The 23,298-nt window shown below is 41.8% G+C and overlaps 1 protein-coding gene and 1 long non-coding RNA gene across 3 annotated transcripts in view; both read left to right on the forward strand.

The window, feature by feature from the left end:
• The window catches only part of zfr (zinc finger RNA binding protein), a 1,162,720-nt gene that overhangs the window by 582,237 nt on the left and 557,185 nt on the right, over positions 1-23,298 (forward strand). The gene's annotated exons all lie outside the window — the stretch shown is intronic.
• Positions 1,353-22,135, forward strand: LOC124852400. Its single transcript, XR_007032957.1, has 3 exons — positions 1,353-1,648; positions 21,865-21,949; positions 22,047-22,135. It is a non-coding gene; the product is annotated as an uncharacterized LOC124852400 (long non-coding RNA).

Below are 23,298 nucleotides of genomic sequence, written 5' to 3' on the forward strand. Positions count from 1 at the left end.
ATAGCCTATATAATAATATAACTAGGAATGTTCACAAGCCTGGTGTCACAGTGAGAAAGATCCTCCTGCAGAGCCGGAGAGTCCTAACGTTTCAGAAGTACACATGCGCGAACCTCACAACCAATGTTTCAGATGTACGCATGTGCGAGTCATAGAACCGTGATTAGATCTAAGCATGCACCACTAGTTTGACTAGGAGACTAGGAGAACCCATATATATATATATATATATTTACAAATAACATAAACCAATATTATATGAAAGGGCACTTTATTATTATACTTTGTTGTATGTATGTATATGTTGTGGAGTTTTTGACAGCCCCTGTATACAGTGGGTGACAAATTAAAAGTAAAACCATCTGGAACGGTGTGTGGCTTCGCGCATGCATCTCAAATGGTGTGGGCAGGAACTCTGCGGCTCTACAGGTCGTTGATGTTGGTCACAGTTCTGCTCCATTAAGCTCTTCTTTTCTCACTCACCCCCTCTTTTCCTCACGCAGCCGGGCAGCACCTGCTCCTGATCAGTAATCAAGCCACTATTTAAGCACCGATCACACATACTCCAGATTGCCAGATTGCCTTTCTACCTGCAAGACTCTCCAGCATTTATCCTCAGACTGATTCTCTGTTGCACACGACCTAGGATGGTTTATTCAGCGTCTGTCGACGGTCTGTTTTACGATGATTAAATTATGGCCTTTTTGAACGGAGTTGGGTAGTTTTGGCGAGCGTCACAAAACAGACTCGGGCAAGTTAGTAGGTAGATTTACTAGATTTACTAGAGCAACGTGGCATTTTAATTGCCCAGGACAGCTGCCTGTTTACCTAGAAATTCCCTAAAATCTTTATCAATTGTTTACCTACATTAATTAAGAAGTGGTAATGTTATTTAATGTAAGTATTAAGTGTTACCAATATTTTAACCCAGCCATGATCATGAATGACTATTTCAGTGAAGTGGAGGAATTTAGTAGATCTATTAAAAAGCGGTTAAGGAAAGAAAGTGGAACATTAGAGGTTCTTGCGTCACAATCTGGGGTTTGAAAATTGAAGGGCAATGAAAATTCCAATGTTAATAACATGTCTATCATAAGAAACTCAAGTTCATGTTTATGGGTCCTGTTTGTTCCTGTGTTATTTGGGCCTGTTAATGTATAACCCCAGAAGTCTGAGCCAGAGTCAGAGAGCCGACAGACTCCCTCAGACCCTCCAGGAGCTGCCTGTGACATCACGCAGGAAAAAGAAAAAAGAAAGCCTGCTCCGTGCCTTTTTCCCGTGCGCCATTGTAACTAAGAAAACCTCTCCAAGTTGTTCCACATAACTCGGTTTTACTTTCGGTTTCAATTTTAGTGTTTTCAAGACCTAGGCCACACGTCTTTCACTTGCCAGTCAACTAAACAGACAACCAATTGGACACACAGTCAGCTGCGCAAAGTCAGCTGTTTTTCCCTGCAGAAGGTCCAGAGACTTCGTCAAGGGGAACGGACCGAGTTCCCTCATCCTGTCGACTTCGCTGTTTCCCCACTGCTGCCACTGAGGAAACCAGCCCACCGCCGCCATTCCCAGGATGAAATACCGGCCCTGGCCTGTTTTCGGCCATGGACCTTGACCACTGCGCAATCCGATTGCTACGGAGCAGCACAAAGTAAGGGGATTATGTCAGGGCAGAGAATAGATAGCTTTGCTTAAATACAGTGTTTTGCATTGACAGTCCTTTGTTCATATTACTGTGTTACTCACCACCAATCACCATCAATAGCAGGGATTTAGCGTGATGATAGATCGGTACCCAGCTGGACGATTCTCAGTTCGTCCGTCTTCCTACTGGGTGGTAAAATAACCGCATATTTTCTTTGGTGGCGATTTAGATCTCCCCTTTTTGCATGCTTCTTTCTTCTCTCTATCTCCTTCTCTCCGAACCAGCTTGCACACATACAGATGCACCTACACACACACAGTCACATCCATAGACATTCTGAGGACCAGACAGTGTGACAAAGCCATCTTGTCCACCCATCGCCATTCTGTGACTAGTACCACGTGTTAGGTGACCTTGTGCGCCATGTTTTTTCCCTACTCCTCACAAACACACACATAGGCACTATAGTGTTGCCTTATAGCAGCGGTTCCCAAACTTTTTAGGCCACGCACCCCCTTCTACATCCCGACCGGTTTCACGCACCCCCCAAAAAAAACGCAACAGAGCCTATTTATAGCCGCATTAAATGCATTATCTTTAATCATGAACACATGATCAGAACACACGTAACAAATAACCAAGAGATCGCAACAATGCGCTCTCACATTCGAAAGAAACTGAAACACTGCAACAAAGTTTCAATAAATTCAATAAATAAAAGACACAAGCCGTCACTTTTAAAGAGCAAAGAGGACGGTGAGGACACACGCACAGGCTCAGAGGCAGATTTGCTCATCATGAGAGAACATGGGGAAAAATGCTGTCATATTTTCAGCCGCATTAAAGAAAAATTGCATCAAATTTTATTTACAATTAACCATACATAACAGCGGTTACGGAAATTAGAACACCATTAATCTGAAACAAATTACAATAAAGTTACACACGATCCACCACGTAATGAACAAAGAGTGGCACATGCATAGGCTCAGAACCAGATATGGATAAAAAAGATCATCCATTTGAGGATTTTGAAGTGCAGCGCAGGTGGCTCAGCCTGCAGCAAGAGAGAGAGAGAGAAGGAGAGGGAGAGGGAGAGGGAGGGGGAGAGAGTGAGAGATGTGAGTATTCCCAGTAACCTAGTAGCAATAATAACAATAACATTTGGCCACATACTTACATATATTAATGCGACGGATGGGCCGGCATCTTTGGACAAAGCTCTCCGATGTTTGGCGCAATTGAAGACAGTTTAAGCCTCAAATCTTTCTCAACAGCATCCAGTCTTTGCCGATATTTAGTCTTAACTCCTGTCAGAGCAGAGAAACCAGCCTCACACAGATAAGTTGTGGCGAAGGGCATCAAAACCCTCAAGGCTTGCTTTGCCAGGACTGGGTATGCTGGCATTGCCTTGGTCCAAAAATCCACAAGTGGCTTTCGTTTGAACTGCAACTGCAGTACTCCATCAGATGACAGCTCAGTCAGCTGCTCCTGCTCCTGAAATGACAGCTGTGGGAAAGGGAGGGAAGCTTTAAATGGGTTGCGAATCAACGTCTGAGATGTGTCCATAGGTGGGAAATATTTCCGTAGCTGCTTGGCAAGTTGTTTCAGGTGTTCAATTATGACACTTTTCACATGTTCACCCATGATCACGTTGTTTGCCTCCAAGAACGCGTGAAGCGTAGGGAAACACTGGAGCGTAATTCCCACTCACACAGCTTGTCCAGAACCGTAGCTTCTTTATCATAGCTTCTATCTTGTCTTGTGTGTTGAACAAAGTAACACTGACTCCCTGCAGACTTAAATTCAGTTCATTCAGAACCGAAAAGATGTCGGCCAGATAGGCGAGCTTCTGCAGAAAGTACTCGTCATGCAGATTGGAGGACAAATGAAACGGGTTGTCCTCAAAAAACTGCTGAAGTTCGTGCCGCAGTTCAAAAAGCCTTGTCAACACCTTGCCGCGGGTCAACCAACGCACTTCAGTGTGCAGCAGCAATGCTTTGTGTTCGCTGCCCATCTCATTGCATAACAGTGTGAACAGTCTTGAATTTAGCGGGCGCGCTTTAATGAAGTTCACCAGTTTCACAGCATCATTGAGGACTGAAAGTAGATCCGCTGGCATGTTTTTGGCTGCGAGGGCCTCCCTGTGAACACTGCAATCTAACCAGAGAATGGATGGACAGACTTTCCTGATGTCAGCTATAAGACCTGTGTGCTGCCCCGTCATCGATTTTGCCCCGTCAGTGCAGATTCCCACGCAGCGTGTCCAGTCGATCCCATTGGTCCTCATAAAGATGTCAATTAAATTGAAGATTTTAAGAAATTGAAGAAGGGTAGCAAGGGGCAGACAGAGCAAAAAATCTTCCTGCACCGTGCCTTGGAAAAGGTAACGGACGCACACCAGAAGATTGGCCAGATTGGCCACATCTGTAGACTTGTCTACTTGCAGAGAGTAAAACTCACTCTTCTTCACGCGACCGACTAATGTAGCCAGGATTTCTTCGGACAAAGCATCGATGCGGCGCGACACAGTGTTGTTGGACACCGGGATCATGTCCAACTTTTTTGCTTCTCTCTCTCCAATCATACATTCGACCATCTCTTTGGCAGCTGGCAAGCACACGTCTTCGGCGATTGTGTGAGATAGCCCCTTTCTTGCTATTCGGTAACTGACAAGATATGAAGCCCGTAGTGTGTTTTTTGTAGACCCAACGCATGAATGAGACTGCAGTTGTTTTTGGCTGTTTTGCAACTCCTCCAATTTCGATATAAAAAATGTAAGGGGCTTTTGACTTACACTGGCATGCTTGGTGTTTAGGTGGCGACGTAAATAAGAGGGCTTCAGACAGCTGTTAGCCAGAACCTCACTGCACACCACGCACTGTGGCTTTGGGCAATCTGCATTGCCAATCCAAGTGAAGCCCAGAACCAGTTAATTTTCATCATATTTCCTTGTTTTTCTTCCAGTCTGATGCTCACTCTCATTGCCTCTTTTTTCTCCTTGCCTCGGCGATGGGCCTATGTGCTCCTGATTTTTCTGTGCTATCCGTTCCTCCTTTTCGGTCTCCTCCGTCTCACCTTTCTCTGACTCCCGCTCGACTTCTTCTCCCAGTCTCTCCCCAACACACCTCTCCGTTTCTCTCGCCTCCGATTCCTCACTCGCGTCCCTCTCCTCTTTCATGACTGATAACTTTAGATGTCCCACCTGACAGTTTCCCCGATTTAAGCCAGTTGTGCATATTTGCATGAATGAACTGAATGAATGAAGTTAGCTGCCACAAGCTAGGCTAGCTAGTGTGTATGTAAAAAACAGTCTGACGTCAGGACCTGAAGTGCATTTTGGGTACATTTATTTATTAAATTAAATTTTGAATTAAAATTTTACAAAGGGAAGTTTTATAATTCATGTTTTAATTTTGTGAAAAATCCCACTTAAAAAAATTACATTGTAATTGTGTAATTATTACACCATTAGACCACCATTAAATGTTTCCTCTCGCGCACCCCCTAGAGGCAGCTCGCGCACCACACTTTGGGATCCCTGCCTTATAGTATAGTTGCTTGTGTTGGTAGTGCCCTTAGTACAGTAGATATTTATTGACTCAAGTATTGTTGATGTGAATTGATGTTACTGTTTTAAATAAATTCTATTTGTAGTTAAATAGCCAGTGTTTGGGATTATTTGTGCTTATGTGTGTAAATACGGCTGGATTGACAGTCAGTGCTCAGATTCAAACCTTCACTGTTCATTTTATAAAGATTAATTAATATAATCATATAATTAATATTAACAATCATATTCAATGATTATCAACAATTAACCAATAATCAAATCCGCTCCTTCCTGTGCACAACACTGCATTAAAGGTCAACTCCAACATGTACAATGGTAGCAACTATTAAGTGACAATAAAAGTAAAATAAAGTAACAATAAAAGACACGAGTTGAATAATAAACTTCATGCTATTGGAATTTACCTTTAATGCTGTGTATTGTTCTGCATCTGGGTCCTACCTTTACACCTGGCACTGGACTGACATGAACTTCAACACTGTCTTTTCAGTTTGACAGAGCTACATACTGAGCTAGGTCAAACACGTGGCACGCTGACATTAAACTGATGCTCTGATTTGACTACATTTGAATGCCAAACAAGCATATTTTACAAAATGTTGGAAAATCGAGTCAGAGAAACTGGTCAAAATAACTCTTTCATTTCAGTAATTTCAAGTTCTTAATTTCCTTGACTGGCTTTATGCTATTTTTCTATGAAAGACTTAAATGGTCTCAAACTGCTTGGTGTCAATTCTTCTGGATTCTCACAGTGAGAATCAATTGATTCATGCAATGGCCACTACACTACCTCACAAATTGTAAGTACAGATCACAAGTCCGCACATACCTGAGCAAATATACATTTTAAAAAACATGAATAAAAGTGTACAACTACCCAATGCCGCATAGCTTAAGTGATGAGCAAAATAATTGCTTATTGTTTGATTTATAACTGCTCATTTACCAGAGCTGTATGGAGGACAGAGGCTGACATGGGTAACAAGGCTCCCACACAGATGTGAGAGCGAAACTCCCAGAGGAACGAGTTCCTCCAGCAGCTAAAAACCTAATAAGCCTCTCATCCACTTCAAGCAACAGCTGCTGTTTCATTCCCCCAATAATTGGGATCTTTCCATCCGCTGCCAGTCAGAGCTATTCTGTACTTAATAAAGGTTCACTGTTATGGCGTGTGTAGGTGTGTAACTACTTATATTTCCGTCTTTGTAGGAACCAATTAGAGCCTTGCAGAGACTTTCTGTGGGGTGGTGTTGTTGTTGTTCAAATTAAGGGCATTTTTGCTGATCCTTACTTCTTAAAGGAATTCTAGCGAAAGTTTGTGTGTGTCTCTGTGCATATGTGAGTGTTGCGTAGCATGTTAGACTTCAGATGGGGATCAAATTTCAGATAGATTTTTATGTGCATTGCAAATTGTAAATGAGTGTAAATGTAAAATGGTAAATGGTCTGTATTTATATAGCACTTTTCTAGTCTTGAAATCTACCTACAAATTCCACAAATGTCTTTCTTTCTGACTGTAGATGGAACACCTCCTTTGAGAACTGTTAATCTTATCGGCTTCACACTTGAAAAGTGTATTGTTAATGGCCAAGGGAAGTGCAGTGTCAAATTTGTTCAATATTAATATAAATGGACTAAAACAAACAGCACCTTGAAGTCAGAGGGGGTGGGGCTTGTCATTCAAGAGTTTTTTCTAGTCTTGATGACAACTTAAAGCTATTTACAGTACAGTTTTGCCATTCACCCATTCAGACAGTGCAGTGTTATATGTGCAGCACATTTCTCTATGTGATACATAACTCACACTGTCGGCACAGCCACCAGGGGCAATTTGGGGTTCAGTATCTTAGCCATCGACACTTCGGCATATGGAATAGATCAAACTGCTGACCTTTTGGTTAGTGGATGACCCACTGTACCTCACAGTCACAGCTACCCAACAAATCTTCTTATATAGGCTTCTCTGATAAATTAGACCATTGTCCAAAAAGTGGTGGCCACTGAATTACAGAGCTATTATTTTGAAAGGTCATTGTGTGTTAAGATTGTGTCTATGGCTTAACAGACCTATGAAATAGCCGATATACAATGCATTGCAACCACGGCTGAACCGCGGCTGGATTATAGGCAGTGTGGCCTTGCTAATCTGTTAACAAAAACACTGAAATGAAAAGAAAGCCATTTTGCAGTTAGTGTGGCCCAGGCATAAAAAGCTGAAACAGAGGGAGAAATTGTGAAGGTGCCTCATTGCTGCTGTGGAACTGCGAGAACCTCCAAAAGTTAAATTGTTCCAAAGTGTTAGATGGTCTGAAGAGAACAGATTAATCAATCAGTCAATCATCTGAAGACATGGTTACACACAACAATGACTTAAAAAAGGTAGATAGATTTCGCTCTTATACTTCAGTGACCGATCTGTGTTGTGTGTGACAGGAAAGACATTGTGACACTGGGATCTTATTATAGACAACCTCTGCTTATTCTGATAAACAGACAGAGAAACAGAGCCTTCATGTAAATACTACTATTCTCTCCAGCTCCTGCACAATTAAATACAGCGGAAGTTATCATCCCACCATATAACATATTTTGTGTAATCATAACAACAAAAGAACATATATGACTCCGTTATGGCTGGGGCACACTGGATGCCGAACTGACCGCTAACTTGTTTGTTTATGCTGTTTGTTTATGTGTTGATTTATTAATTGTGCTGGGTTTATTTTGTTATTCATATTCCCCTTTCTGAGTATGTGACTGTAGCTTCCGCTTGGAGCAGACATGACCCATTGCTTGAGAAATCACTCGATCTGGGATAACTACAGTTCCTGTTTGAGCTTGTTAAAATACCTGCTGCACATTGGCGTCTTGATGATTGCAGCAGTGGAAACGGTAGCATGCTAAGAGGCTCGACCGCAGCAGTACAGCGATTCCCAAAACAAAGAGATGAATTTGAGAAGAAGACAGCATTTATCCTCGTTGTAACACCCCTTGTTAATCTACAGTGCTCAGCTGTTCTCCTTTGTTTACATTGACGGCGCACAACGTGTGGATTGTGTTCACTTGAATGAGCTTCAGCATGATTATTTTTGATTAACTGGCAAACTACTCTCATGTTGTAGTTGCTTTGTTTAATGTTTATTCATGTATTTAATATCTATACTATAGGGAGTGGGGTTATTTGCCTTGATGTTTAAATATTCTTAATAGTTGTATTTAATTTTTTTATTATTTTGTACTTTCTGTTAATATTAAATATGAATTTACATTTCGTATATTTTCTCTTAGTTTCACAGTGTTTCTATGGGGCCATGGTTGAATTCTGTGAAGCATCAGACAGACTCTCTGCGTCTTGCTTTGTCAGCCAGGGGCTGATACAGTGAAACGTCTTGCTGGCCCGCGTCGTCATTCTCATCAAACAGTCAGCCTACAACAAGACTGGATAACACATTAAAGGCACATTACAGATACAGTGAGAATAAAAGACGTGTTTCACCTGTGTCCAATTACCCCTGCATCGCCACTCCAGCCCCTTTGCTTCGCTTTGTCTTTGTCAGTCCATCTTCTTACATCGTCACCTTATATCGTCATAGGGTGACAGAACGGACTGACCCAAAGAGTTTCGCCTTTTTGATCTAAAGGTCTGTGAATTTGCCCCTTCCTGTTCCTGCTCCACGCTCGGGGGACCCGCCGACACCCCTTCCTGTTACTGCTCCAGGCTCGGGGGTCCTGCAGACGCCCCTTCCTGTTCCTTCTCCACACTCTGGGGTTGCGGCAACACCCCTTAATGATCCTGTTCAACGCTCGGGCACCCAGCCAATGCCCCTTTCTGTTCACTGCAGAAGCAAACACCTCCAGTGTCCCCTGTGTCTGAGCTGCTGCAGCTGCTAACGCCTCTAGTGTCCCCTGTATGTGTTAGCATGGTGTTGAGGATGGCTGCTGTGTCTCAAGCTCCCCCACAGCTCTGCTCTTTTTTCAGTTTTTTTGTTATTTATTCTGCATTTTGCACAATGACCAAGCGAGCCCTATCATACAATATGATAGGCAACAACTTCTGCACATCAGGTCGACTGTGGAAAGCACTTTTTCACCGCCACCAGCAAACAAAGGGGAATACCCATGGCGGTGTTTAACTGTTGTACCTGGAGCACGGAGGCGACGAAGGAAACAAGGGTGGCGGGCCGGCATCCTAGTCCGGCTGAGGAAACGGGCCTCCACTACCGAGTATTCTTCTGGCTATGTTCAGTCTGTGGATAATAAGCTGGACGAACTTCGGAGCAGGATGGTTTTTCAACCGGATATTACATTTTGTAACGTTATGGTTTTTACTGAGACTTGCCTTGACCCCTCGATCCCGGACTCTACCATTGTTCCTGAGGGGGTCTCCATTCACCGCCAGGACCAGACAATAAACTCGGGGAAGAACAAGGTATGAGGTGTCTACTGCAAGGTGAACAATCTGTGGTGCTCAGATGTGGAGATTATTTCTTTGGGCTGTTCTCCGGACCTGGAGCACCTCATGATCAGATACCATCAACACATCAGCTGTCCTACGCGTCCAATCAGGCTCGGCTCTACGGGACAGCTTCAGCACTACGGAGTGGTGTGTGTTCCAGGACAACAACATCAACACATACACGGACGCGGTCATCTGCTACATCAGCAAATGCGTCGATGATGTCGTACCGAGGATTACTGTACGAACATTACCAAACCAGGAGCCCTGGATTAATGGTGACGTCCATGCCTAACTTAAAGCACGGACCAACGCCTACTACTCAGGTGATCTGGAGGAGTACAGGAAGTCCAGGTACGCACTCCGGAGTGCTATTAGCAGTGCTATTAGCAGTGCTAAAAGACAGTACAGGGACAAAGTGGAGTCTCACTAGCAGGGCTCAAACACGAGGAACCTGTGGGCTGGACTAAAAACCATCACAGACTGCAATAGAAAGACCAGCAATGCTGAGGTGGTGTCTGCATCTCTCCCAGATGAACTGAATGACTTTTACGCTCGCTTTGAGAGCAACTCCCCGGCAAGGCCCAGGAGGACTGCTGCCCCCCTGTAATATCTAGCGGATTAAAACACGCAAGGCACCTGGACCTGATGGCATCCCTGGCCGAGCTCTCAAGGTGTGTGCAGATCAGCTGGCAGATGTGTTCACAGACATTTCCAACCTGTTACTTCTCCAGTTTGTAGTCCCCACATGCTTCAAGGAGACCATCATTGTCCCTGTTCCGAAGAAAATGAAAACCCTCTGCCTAAACGACTACCGCCCAGTAGCACTCACCTCCACCATCATGAAGTGTTTTGAGCGGCTAGTCAAACCCTTCATCACCTCCTCCCTCCCTGACTCACTGGACCCACTTCAGTTTGCCAACAGGCCAAATAGATCGACTGCAGATGCCATCTCCCTCACCCTTCACACCGCCCTCTCCCACCTGGACCAGAGGGACACATATCAGAGAATGCTGTTCATTGACTACAGTTCAGCATTCAATACCATCGTGCCCCTGAAGCTCGTCACCAAGCTCAGAGATCTTGGGCTCAACATCACCCTCTGTGATTGGATCCTGAACTTCCTGATGGGCAGGCCCCAGGCTGTGCGGATAGGCAGCACCACATCTTCCACCCTGACTCTCAACACCGGTGCCCCCAGGGCTGCGTGCTCAGTCCTCCCCTGTACTCCCTGTTCACGCATGACTGCGTGGCCACCCACAGCTCCAACACCATCATCAAATTTGCTGATGTAATGCAGATTTGCATTGTAATGTTTAATGAAGAACAGATATGTATTTAGAAGAAGTAGATAACAATGTGTTTCTGTGACTATGGAGTTGCAGAGGAAGTGTTATACCCAATGTGTCTTAGAAATGCTTCACTCAGGGTTACTAGTGTGTCTGATAGAGATGGTGAGACCTGCATTGTATACAGGACTGGGTCTTTGATGTTGTAAATCTAGATAGGATCTGAGACAGATTGTCTCACAGAAGACACAGGGTTGAGACGAGATCTGAGACAGACTCTGCCCAACCTGGTCAGACATCAGAGCTGAAGAATACCTTCTCGGAGGCGATTGTATATGAGTGATTCTCTGGCCTGTGCTCATCTGTACGTCACACTAGGTGACTGTGGGTGAGCCCACCTGCAGTGTAGTTGAACTTTCCAAGAGACAATGTTATGTGTATTATACAATAGGTATGATTATTAAACAGAACTGCCACCACAATTTGGCGTTGTTGCGGATCACGGACAGACACTGGATTCAGCTGAGAAAGTCTGGACTCATACTAACAAATGAGGGCAGCTTGAGACCAGGGCTCCTGAGGTGATCAAGACCTGGTCTGAACAGCATTGTCTAAGTAAATTAAGTCTTAGAAGGTCAGAATTCACTCATTCATTGTATTGAGGGAAGACGTCTGCATGGAGTTTTGGAAATGGTGTGATCAGGCGTATCTTTAGGAAAAGGTCAAATATTATAGATAAGATTGGCTCGATGTCGGGCTCATGACTAGTAGTTATAATATATAATATTATTATTTTCATGAGTATGGACGAAGGACCAAGGCCAGGTCGATCGTCTCAGTCAGCAATCTGTTGAAAATCTGATAATTCAGTACATTTATACCTGTGAGTGAAGAAGGAATGGATTTCAAGGCATATACAGCGGATTAATGTATAAATAAAAACAAATAAATTGCCGATCAGAATTACAAGAGTATACAATGACAACATTATGAGATGGGTTTATTGTTCTACAGCTTTTGTTTGTTTTAAGCATTTTGGTGTTGTTGATTTAAGTTACTAACACTAAACACTAATAAACTAAACTTAACAAATTTTGTTGATGATATGTGTGTGTAAGAAGAAACATGTAAATTGATGAAACTAAACTGAGATTTGGAGGATTTCAGCTGGAGAAAAAAAGAATCTGAGAATCCTCAAACTGGAAAAAGGTAGTATATGTTTAAATATATTTGGGGTATAATTGGTTTTAACTAATAGTAAAGGAAAATAAAAACCTCATAACAAATCTTAAAATAAATTTTGAAGAAACGATTTGGTTAAAAATTAAATTAGAGACTTTGTTCTTTCCTATAGAACTTATTTCCAAATTTCGTAGTCTGCTGAACAAACCAGAGTTTAAATTATAAAATAAAGTCGGTTCAATCTGAACAACCTATTTGAGAAAATAGGTTTAAAATAGAGGGATGACTTTTGAATGGGAAGTTTGAGTTTAAATTATCTTGGAACTAAAACTAAACTGCGTGTGAAAGAGAAAAAAGAATAAGAACAAGTAGAGACAAGAAAAGGAAAATGAAGTAGGGATATTTGTGCTGATTGAAGAGTGTATGGATGTTGTTTAACTGAAGTGAATATGCAGAACTGAAATATCCGTCTCAGTGTTCCACTAGATTCTGATCTGGACTCAGCTCCACCAGAGGTGGCAGAATGCCCTAAAACACAGTGCGATTGATTACGTAGCTGGGGACAGTGAAGGAATCATCTGGTAGACACTGAGATGGAGAGATTCACACGTCACTAAAGTAAGAACACGTTACACACACCATGAATTAATGTTAGACATGAACAGATGATTAAGATTGCTATTGACCATTGTGAGTTTGATCAGAAGATCAGTAAGAGAGGCCTACTGTGCTTATGCTAAATATTTCACATAATGTGTATAAACTAATGCCAACACACAAATCACAGTGAGTGAGAAACATCACATATATTGTAGATTCAGACCGAATCAGTTATAGATGTGAAGAATTACCCTAAAATGAATGTTGATATCTCATAATGATTGGGCAACAGGTCTATCAACAGTGATGAGATGCACTGTACAATGCTATTTTCATGATGTGGTTAAGGATTTTAAGATTATTTTGTTTACCACACTGCCTGATAAATCTTATGGGTAAAGATTTGATGTGTTCATTGAGTAGTATGTTAAATTTAAACACGCAGGGCATTAGAGGTAACTGAGTCTAAATAACATCTGCATTTGTTAGATAGAGATTTGACACTAGCATATCAATGGAGGTCTGACTCTTTTCTACTTTGAAGTACACCCTGCAGGCAGAGCAGAGACTAGACAAATGTAACATAGATGTTATTTACTCAGAAAGGGACTTTATAAGAGCAACTAAGTTTAAAAGGTTATAGAGGATGAAGAAGAAAGGATAAAGAAGTTGGTTGTATTGAGATAGTAAACACTGTGTTGTCTTAGTAGTTTGATAGACTCATTGACTAAAGATTTGTTAAAATATCAACTTTGATTAAATACTACTGAGGGAAAGACATTTAATACAATAAGATATTTTAAAGAGGGTTAAAGGTTAAGCAAACGATTTTCCATAGTGATAAATGAAATTAGAATGTTGAACTCATTCTGAATGTGGTAAATCTTTGATAAAATATATTACATTTTAGTTTTGGGTGAACATTAATGATATTCCTGAGTTGAAACAGGTACCGTTTGTGGACCGGCACAAATATGTTTTGGTCTGATCAGGCCATAGAAAGAATATCTGAATCCTTGTATGAATATGAAAGATTGTCTGTTAACACACTACTTTTTCCAAGGAAAACAAGGCAGAGCTTAAACAATGTTTTAGAGTTTCGCAACTGCTGAGAGAGCTGTGATATTTGATGTGATATGTTGTGATATATGACTTTACTGGTGCAATATGCTGATAGATGATTTGTTGAGTACCTCCCACCTTTAACAACCAGGTGGCTCAGATATAGAACAGTATTGCCTTAGATGATAGACATCACTATTTAGAGATGCAATGTTTTAACTATCGACTCTCTTCAATCAGTAGGATAGCCACATGATTGCGTAGCAGTTTTCTAACTAAAGAAAAGTTTTTCCTGTTTAAATTAGATTTAGAGATAACCAGCTAATTATGCAGAAGTGATAGTTGTTTGGTGATAGTTCAGCATCAAAGGATGGCAACTGAGATAACCAGTGGTTTCGACTGTGTGATAATGAGGCTAAACCACCCATCACACTATTGTGCATTGACTGAAGAATGCAATATGCTAGGACAAGAGGTTAGAGCAACACTAATGCAGGTTTGCATGGGGTATGATTTTGCGAGTTGACTGAATAGAATTCATGACCTATTCACTACCTCATCTGTGTGCTGATAGATGCTGTGTATCATGCAATCGTATGCAGTCTGCAAATGAGGAGAGTATTAAAGATTTTTAATGATTAACAATGTAGGTTATAGAGCTATAAACAAAGGTCAATGAATTAAATAATTTGTAAAATACAGATTTAATTTAATTAGTTTAAGAATAAATGGTTGTGGATAACAGTTTGTTTTGGTTGACAGACTTATGATGTGGGTCACATGGATGATATTGTTTAACCTATGTATGTTTCTTCATTGTTTGAATTGACACATGACTGTAGTCAGTGTGTCAAGGGATATAGATAGAATATTGGGTGTACAAACAACCTCTAAACAATACCAAAAACTTTATCTGAGTCGAATGAATTACAATTAAATAGGTAAAGAAACAGATTCCCAAAGTGAACATACCCACACAAACAGTTTGATCATTTATAGGGAATTGATAAAGATTAAATTAATTGAGTTAGATAATAAATAAATACTGTCTTGTTCTTGTTGACATGTATGCTATGCAAGACTTACATCTAGACAGGATTCTTCAGCAGGCGCAGACACTGCTCGAGAATCATTCCACATTGAAATTCAAAGATGTCCACTGATAATGGTACATCATTTGTAACACAGCTTTGAGGATGCTGGGAGTATGGTATCAGGCAACATTGATCATCCCAGTGGGGAGTGAAAGAAACAAACAGTGGAAGGAACAACAGCATTGAAAACATGATATTAAGTCCGTACTTTAAATCCACGGCAGGTGATGGACTCACAAATCCAAGACAGGAACTGCATGATCTGAGACAGGAGACAGTGTGAAGGACGGATGAGGAAACCAGAGCACGTCGATGGACAGAAACGGCCTCACCACAGACGAGTGAAGGTCAACCTGAGACATGCAAGCCATTGAGGAGGATTGCAAGTGGATTCTACAGGAGCGTCTTGTGTCAGTGGACCTTCAGCCTTAATTGTTCGTGTTTGCAAGCGGAGGTGGGAAATGATTAGGGCCACCTAATCTCAGAACAACACTTGAAGAGGGTTGGCGAGGGGCACTGCATACAATAGCGCAAGGAAACAACGACACCTGATGGGACGACTGATGCAGTTAGGAAAGATGGTTTCTGTTCATGAACACCGTCATCGTCCTGCCACCAATATGGCATGTGAAACCTGCAGGAAGAAAAATATAACTGAGCATCAAAGTCAGACAAAAGAGAACTCATGTTCATCGTGAACTGACAAGCCTGAGAATGCATGGTTTGAAACCATGAAAACATCAGAGACCGTCATTTACAGATTCAACTCATTGTGTGTAATCAGAGATAAGGTTCACAGTGTGAGGTTCAGATGAAAGGTTTTGGAGGACTTGCCGCATGAAGAAACACAACAGATGAGTTGCTCTGAGATGGAAGATTAACATCTTGAGGGCTGGTTCAACTCTTCTCCCACTGTCTAGGGTCAGAATGACTTGCATCACAGATGGCTTTGAGAAAAGATGCAGCCAAGAAGGTGTTGTCATAATCAGACAATTGTGCACATACAGGAACATTTTTGCAATATGATGCATATCGTTTCAAATTTTAATGACCTATTGTCCAAAAAGAACAAGGACACTAGATTCTGAAGGAATTGATGGTCACTACTTTGAATGATTGCAAATATGTTATTGAAGTTTGTTGAAACCTATTTGGATTTTCATGTGACTAGTGTTGTTGAACTGTTGTATTGTCTTTGAGTTTAAGACTATGTTATTTCCAATCAAGTCTAGATTGGCGATATGTTCAACTTCCTGAAACTCATCTATCTGATGCTCTCAGGATGATGATGGTATAAAGATGATAGGATATTGACTTTTAGGCTCAAAGGGGAATTGTAATGGCAGATTTGCATTTGTAATGTTTAATAGAAGAACAGATATGTATTTAGAAAAGTAGATAACAAATGTTTCGTGACTTACTACGGGAAGTTGCAGAAGAGTGTTATGACCCCCATGTGTGTCTTGCAAATGCTTCCTGCAGGTTACTAGTGTCTGATAGAGATGGGTGAGGGGAACTCTGCATTGTATACAGGACTGAGTCTTTGATGTTGTAAATCTAGATGAAGTTGAAAGGCCAGTTGAGACGAGATTGAGACAGAACTCGCCAACCTGGTCAGACATCAGAGCTGAAGAATCCTTGCCCGGGGGCTTTGATTGTATAAGGAAGTGATTCTCTGTGCTCTGTGCTCATTCTGTACACGTCACACTAGGTGACTGTGGGGTACCCTGCAGTGATTTAGTTGAACTTTCCAAGAGACAATGTTATGTGTATTATATACAATAGAGTATGATTATTAAACAGAAACTGCCACCACACTGATGACACGACCGTCAGAGGCCTGATCACCGGCGACAATGAGAAGGCCTACAGAGATGAGGTCAGAGCCCTGACATCTTGGTGCAGGACAACAACCTGCATCTCAACGTCAGCAAAACGTAGGAGCTGATCGTGGACTACAGGAAAAGATAGGGAGTAGAACACGCCCCCCTCTCCATCAACAGGTCTACGGTGGAGAGAGTCAGCAGCTTCAGGTTCCTCAGGGTTCACATCAGTGAGGACCTGACCTGGACTCACCACACAGACACCATCAGGAAGACAGCCAGACAGCGGCTCTTCTTCCTCCGCAGGCTGCGGAGGCTCAACATGGATTCCAGGATTCTCTGCAACTTCTACAGGTGCACAATAGAGAGTATCCTGACTGGCTGCATCACCGCCTGGTATGGCAGCTGCACCGCCCTGAACAGTAAGGCTCTACAGAGGGTGGTGAAGTCTGCTCAGCACATCACCAAGACGGAGCTGCCATCCATGGAGGACCTCTACACCCAGCGGTGTAGGAGGAAGGCCAACAGGATCATTAAAGACCCCTATCACCCCAGCCATAAACTGTTCTGCCTTCTGCCATCTGGCCAACTGTTTGCAGCATCCAGGCCCGCACCACCAGGCCCAGAGACAGTTTCATCCCCCAGGCCATAAGACTTTTAAAAACCTCTTATCTGCCATAATTCCTCTAAACTCTGCACCTTAGAAGATTTGCACTACTTATTTTAGGTGTATATTTTTTATATATATATACAGTATATATATTTTTTGATATTCTATTTTAAGTTTTCGCTTGGGTAATATTTTGAGCATTGCTAGAAGAGAGCCTGTAAACCCAAGCATTTCATTGCCAGTGACTGCTAAATGTAATTGTTGTGCACATGACAATAAAGTCGTGAATCTTGAAAATCTTGAAATCTGTATCTGAGCTGCCGCAGCTGCTGACGCCTTCAGAGTCCCCTGTGTCTGAGCTGCCGAAGCAGGTGACTCCTCCAGTGTCCCCTGTGTCTGAACAGCAGCAGCTAACTCCTACAGATTCCCTGCTAACTCTGAGAGGGTCCTCTCCAGCCTTGTTTTGGTGCATTTAAACTCCTCTACGAGACTTGAGATAGGCGGCTCCAGGATGCCTTGTCCATACAGGCCGATGTTGCTCAGACACCTTGGGAATTATAATCACTTTCTCACATAGGAGTTGATCATTCTCTCCATGTTCTCAACTCTTGTGAGGGGAATGTTGACTACTGTAAGTGGCCACATCAGTGGGGGTGACAGGCCAACTCGTAAGCAACAGAGCTTTAGCTTGCCAGGAAGCATGGACTGGTCGATGTTTTTAAGGCCACTATTGACATCCTGCTCCAGTTGCTAGACCTGCTCGCAGTCTTTGAGGCTTGCATCGTAGCATTGTCCAAGGATTTTAATCTGTTTCTCAGACACTGTTGGAATGGGTTTTCCATTAATGTAGAACCTATGATCTACTCCTACCTTTGCTTTTTGAGATGCTTATTGATTATGATGGATTGATTCTCATTCTGGCCCATGTGATGTTTTCTTCAAGTTACCATAGCAACCGTCTGGTGCATGGTGCTGTTGTGGTCAATGTTGTCATGTAGTCCATGTAGGCCCTGATTGGTGTTAATCAGATCTCCGACTTTTGTAGCGCACCAGCTACTACGCATTTTGAAGCTCTAATAATCACCTCCATCACCATGGTGAAAGCTAGTGGGGAGATAGTGCAGCCAGCCATGATGCCTACTTTGAAACGCTGCTATATGGTGGTCAAATTTGGTGTCGTGAAGCAGAATTGCAGATCTTCAAAGTAGGGTTTAATAAAATTTGTGATGGGCTTTGGTACTTTGAAGTAGTCGAAAGCAGCCCATAAGACACTATTTGGTACTGACCCAAATACATTAGCGAGATCAAGGAAGATGATATGTAGATCTCTCGTCTCACTCTTGGCTGATTGGATTTGGTGCCAGATCATGCTAGTTTGTTTTAAACATCCAGAGAACCCTAGAATTCCAGCTTTTGGGACTTTTTTTTATCTACCAGCTTGTTTTTAACCAGATAGCTTGTCAGCCTTTGGGCTATGATGCTAAAGAAGATCTTGCCTTCTACATTGATGAGATTGATGGGCTGTAATTGGCTGATGTTTGAGGATTCCTCCTGTTTTGGTATCACTACTCCTCTAGCTCTGCGGCAAGCTTTGGGTATTGTTTGCTTCACCCATGCCACTCATTAATTTCCACAAGAAGCATTCTTGTATACCCTGTATTCGGGCCTGGGGCTGATAACGCTCTTGCCCGTCTTACTGTGTTGTCCACCTCTTTCCATTTTTGGGGGCTCACATCCATTTGGTATTGTGGCTGCTCAATGGTCTGGGATATCAGATGGAATAGCTATCGGATCATGTCTGTTTGGATCAGAGTGTTCTTTCCAGGTGTGCCAAGTCCTGCTTGAAGTCGTCAGGTTGTCAGTCGGCTCTTAATGTTCTCCTGCAGTATGTTAATTCCCCCCTTCTGCTTTACTGAGACTTTCTTCCACTGCTTTTTAAGCTGCCTCCTCTCTTGCACCAAGCATTCTATTTCCAGTTGCCTTGGTGACTTGGTTTCAATTGTTGGTGTAATCCTTTCTTTCTGTGTAACTCCAAAATGTTCCACTCCATAGTCATCTTTGGGTTGAGTCCAGTCACAGGACTTCACTCAACTGATTTGATTGACTTCTAGAAAGTACTGATCAATGCAAGATCCCTGCTGTCTTTCGATCAAGCACTTCTTTCCTTGGTGTATTTTTAGGCCTTTTGCTGATGTTATTTTCCTCCAGCCACAGGGACACACCTGGAGCTTCTTGTCAGATTCTGTTGTGTTAGTTTCTTGAAATGTGCTTGCCTTCCTCTTTGACGTTTCCATTCCAGGGTCATTAGCCGTATAGTCCGTTAGTGAGTCATCTTCCGCCCCCACTCCTGCCGACTCTGGAGGTATTTTTCGTTTAGTTGCTTTCGTAGCCATTTGTGGATGTATCCAAATACCAATTCATATTGGATCCTGCTCCTGATCCTGTAGCTTACCCTTTCCAGCCCCAATGGGGTCTATTCCCTCCAGTCAGCTGCCTTTCCTTGCCGTCACGAGCTTTTTCCCTTGTTGTCAGCTATCCTGTTCATAGCGGTCATATCCTGTCTAAATGTCTGGCTAGAGTAGTATCAGTTACTGAATTAAAGTCAATACTCGCAGAGGTTTTACTCAGGCATATTGCATATCACACTCAAAGATTAAAGTTTGATCGTGAAATCAGCAACGCAAATAAAACATGTCACTCGATGCAGCAGCGACAAGTAAATTCGTAGACACACATCAAGACAGAACAAGCTCTCTGCAAAGTAGTACCATAGTACCAGAGAAGGTTCAAGAGCTGCACAATGCGACTGCCCAAAGGCAAATAAATACTTTCTATGACCCTTCTATGACTCACCGGTTTGAAAATGTTCTGCTCTCCAGATGACCTTGATAAAATACAACAATGCAGTGCACCAGCAATATGAGCCATTTGTACACAACCAAACCTCCATTCCAGATATTGTTTGTTAAAATGGACCTGCTCTACTCTGACTCAAGAGATCCTTGCTCTTGTAACTAAACATAGATAAATTGTTGGTGGGAACTACAATAAACGAGTCGAAAGGAGAGAGTGAGAATAGTGCTGAATAAGGAAGAGCATGGCTGTCTTAAGACACACAAAAGCTGAAACCACAGTCTCAGAAGTATCACAGAAATCAGACCACTCAATTGCAACTTCAACTAGCTCTAGTTAACAACTAGATCCAGAAGCAGAACTTGCAGGCAAGCAAGAGGAGGTAAAGGCAATGAAAGACATACAACTCAGCAATCCAAGCTCAGAATACTGGAAAGTGAATGAAAACTTGAGGAGGCGGCCATGTTGACTAAAGTGGAGCATAAAAGGACGAAGAGACCATCAAAGCTAGAAGAGGAAGGTTCAAAGCTGCAAATTCCTGCCCCGAGAGTCACTGATGTTTTGAAAGTGGCTTGAATTCAAATTTGAATATCACAGTGAGTTTGTGACCATTGAAGAATGAGAAAGAGCTTGTTCAACAGCCAGTCTTGTCATGTCCAAGAGTTTGAAATGCTGCAAAAGGGTAAGAATCTTTCAAGTTATCTCTTCCCCCTTGACCTGATCCTACATGATCCTTGTGTTTTGGCGTAAGATTGAAGCAGTTGTCTCTTATTCATCAAAAAGAGCGATTTGTTCGAGGACTGTGCTAGAGCATAGATCTCTCTTCCCCAGTGGAAGAGACACAGGTGCGAGTAATTAGATACACACGCAGAGGAGGGGGGCCAGAGGGGGACGGTTGAACTCTTTAAACGAACTGTTTCTCAGCAGTGTGTTTAGCGTTGCCGGGGGAGCGAAAGACTGTCTACTCGTGTCCAATCAAGTTTCCTCATTTCCATCTTTTTTTCCATCCATTCTTTTTTTTTCATCGCTGAAGTTATTTTACTTTGTCAGGCTGCTAGTTAGTCCATTGATTACACTGACAATCGACTGCAACTCTGGGGATAACAGTTTTTGTAAGATAAATTAAAATTACTGTTTATTCATTCATTACAGTCGCCATTTCTTACGTTGTGGGGGTATTTTATTCTCCATATGCCCATCGTCTTTAAATAAATCAAGCCACATTACATAGTAAGATCGAGGCTGTACAACATTAAGAATAATTCATAATCATTATCTTTTTTGGCAGCGAATTTTACAGAGTTCAATTGGTTTTGCCCATTGAATTTTGAACAATCAGAATGTTACTGTAGCAGCCAACTTACAGTAGAGTATAACATCATTATAATGCATATTCTTATACACTATATATATTTATATATATATATATATATATGTATATATATAATATTATATTGGTAAGTTTAAATTGCTCAAATTTATATGATATACTATGTAATGAAACTTTACTATGTCAGTGGATTTACAATTATTTCATGTTAATTTGAAGTATGATTTTTATTGTTTTATATTTATACTAATTGTAGACTTTATTTATAGCTGTGCGATCAAGAGACAGATCTGAATAATAAATACATGAATGAAAGCATAATACAAAAAAATACACTTGTCGTCCCAAGTACCACCAGCCTGCCAGCTACTGTTTCTCAAGTGCTTCTCCTTCAGCATCACCACCATACCCCTGCTGCAGCTCAACAACTACTGGTAAGTGTTGGTTTTTTTGGTATGATTTATCAAATCTGTTTTACTTGTGGTGTGATGTGGAGTTTTTATTTCTATTCTATTTCTTTTTGCTTCCCAGGCTTTGGATCAGGGTATCTGGCCCATCAGCTGTCACCACCAGCTCAGCCTCCATCCTTCCTCTCCCCACCACCCTCAGAACCACTGTCCCTGCTGCTTCAGCCATGGCTAGGTCTGGATCACAACTGGTGAGTCTTTTTGTGACAAATTACACTGTGACAAATTTGTTACTTTTGTGTCTGATATTGTTTTTCTCATTTTGATATACTCGTATATTTAACAGGCTGTGGATGAGCGTTGTGTTCCAGTGAGGATGGCACCGCTACGGTGGGTTGAGATGCGAAGGAAGAGGTCAGAAAAATAAATGATGTAATCCTTTTAGTGTAAATAGTTTTAAAAGAAAGTATTGTTGCAATAGTTGATTACTGAAATTATTTTGTTACTATTTAATTTTATCAGTATATTCAGTATTATTTATCTTTAAAGTTTGTTGATTCTAGTTTTTTTGTATGTTTGTATACCGAGTCCTCTCTCTCTCTCAAGAAGCCAGCATAGAGAACAGTTGAAGTCTTTAACAGAACAACTTTCATAACTGTTCAGCAACATTGTTTGTTTAGCTCAGGTGGTTGGAATGCGTATATGCTTGTGCTTGTGTGTGTGTGTGTGTATGTGTGTGTGTGTCTCTGTCTCTCAAAATGAAAGAGTTTCTCTCGAGCCGGCAGCAAGCACACATTCAAAATATCTTACGATGAAATTTCTAGTTTACAAAATCTATATTAATTTAGTCTTTGTACAAAGTTGCCTAGTGATTGATGTGTTCATCCAATCAGAGGCATTAGTTCATGTTGATGTCAAAGTATAGAAGAAAGCTACTGATCATGTTGTACAGTTTCTGACTTCAGCTCATCTGAATCAGCCATGTCTGTCAGACCATAATGACAAACGTTAGATGTTAGTTCTTAGTTTGGACCGACATGAATAGAAGAAAAAATAAAATAAAAAAAACATCACTGCATGACATTCCATATAACATGTGTGGTTTGGGCTTATTTCACCAATGTACAAATTGTATCTGTTTCAGTGTTAAGAGTAGTGGTGTGTGTCACTGACTGAGGTTGTACTGCCCCCCTGTGGAATAAGAGAGGAGCCCTTTTCTTTGTCTGGTCAAATCTCTTTTGGTTTGACTGGAATGCAAGTCCCTAAGTAAAAAAAAAAAACACATTTGGATAGTTAAGTGAGCTGTCCCTTTACTTTGTCAACTTTCTCTAAACCAGACTGAACTGATATTTAAACCCTCTAATCTGACAAGACAG

This window comes from Hippoglossus stenolepis, chromosome 9 (assembly GCF_022539355.2).
Source record: "Hippoglossus stenolepis isolate QCI-W04-F060 chromosome 9, HSTE1.2, whole genome shotgun sequence".
In the NCBI taxonomy this organism is placed as follows: domain Eukaryota; kingdom Metazoa; phylum Chordata; class Actinopteri; order Pleuronectiformes; family Pleuronectidae; genus Hippoglossus; species Hippoglossus stenolepis.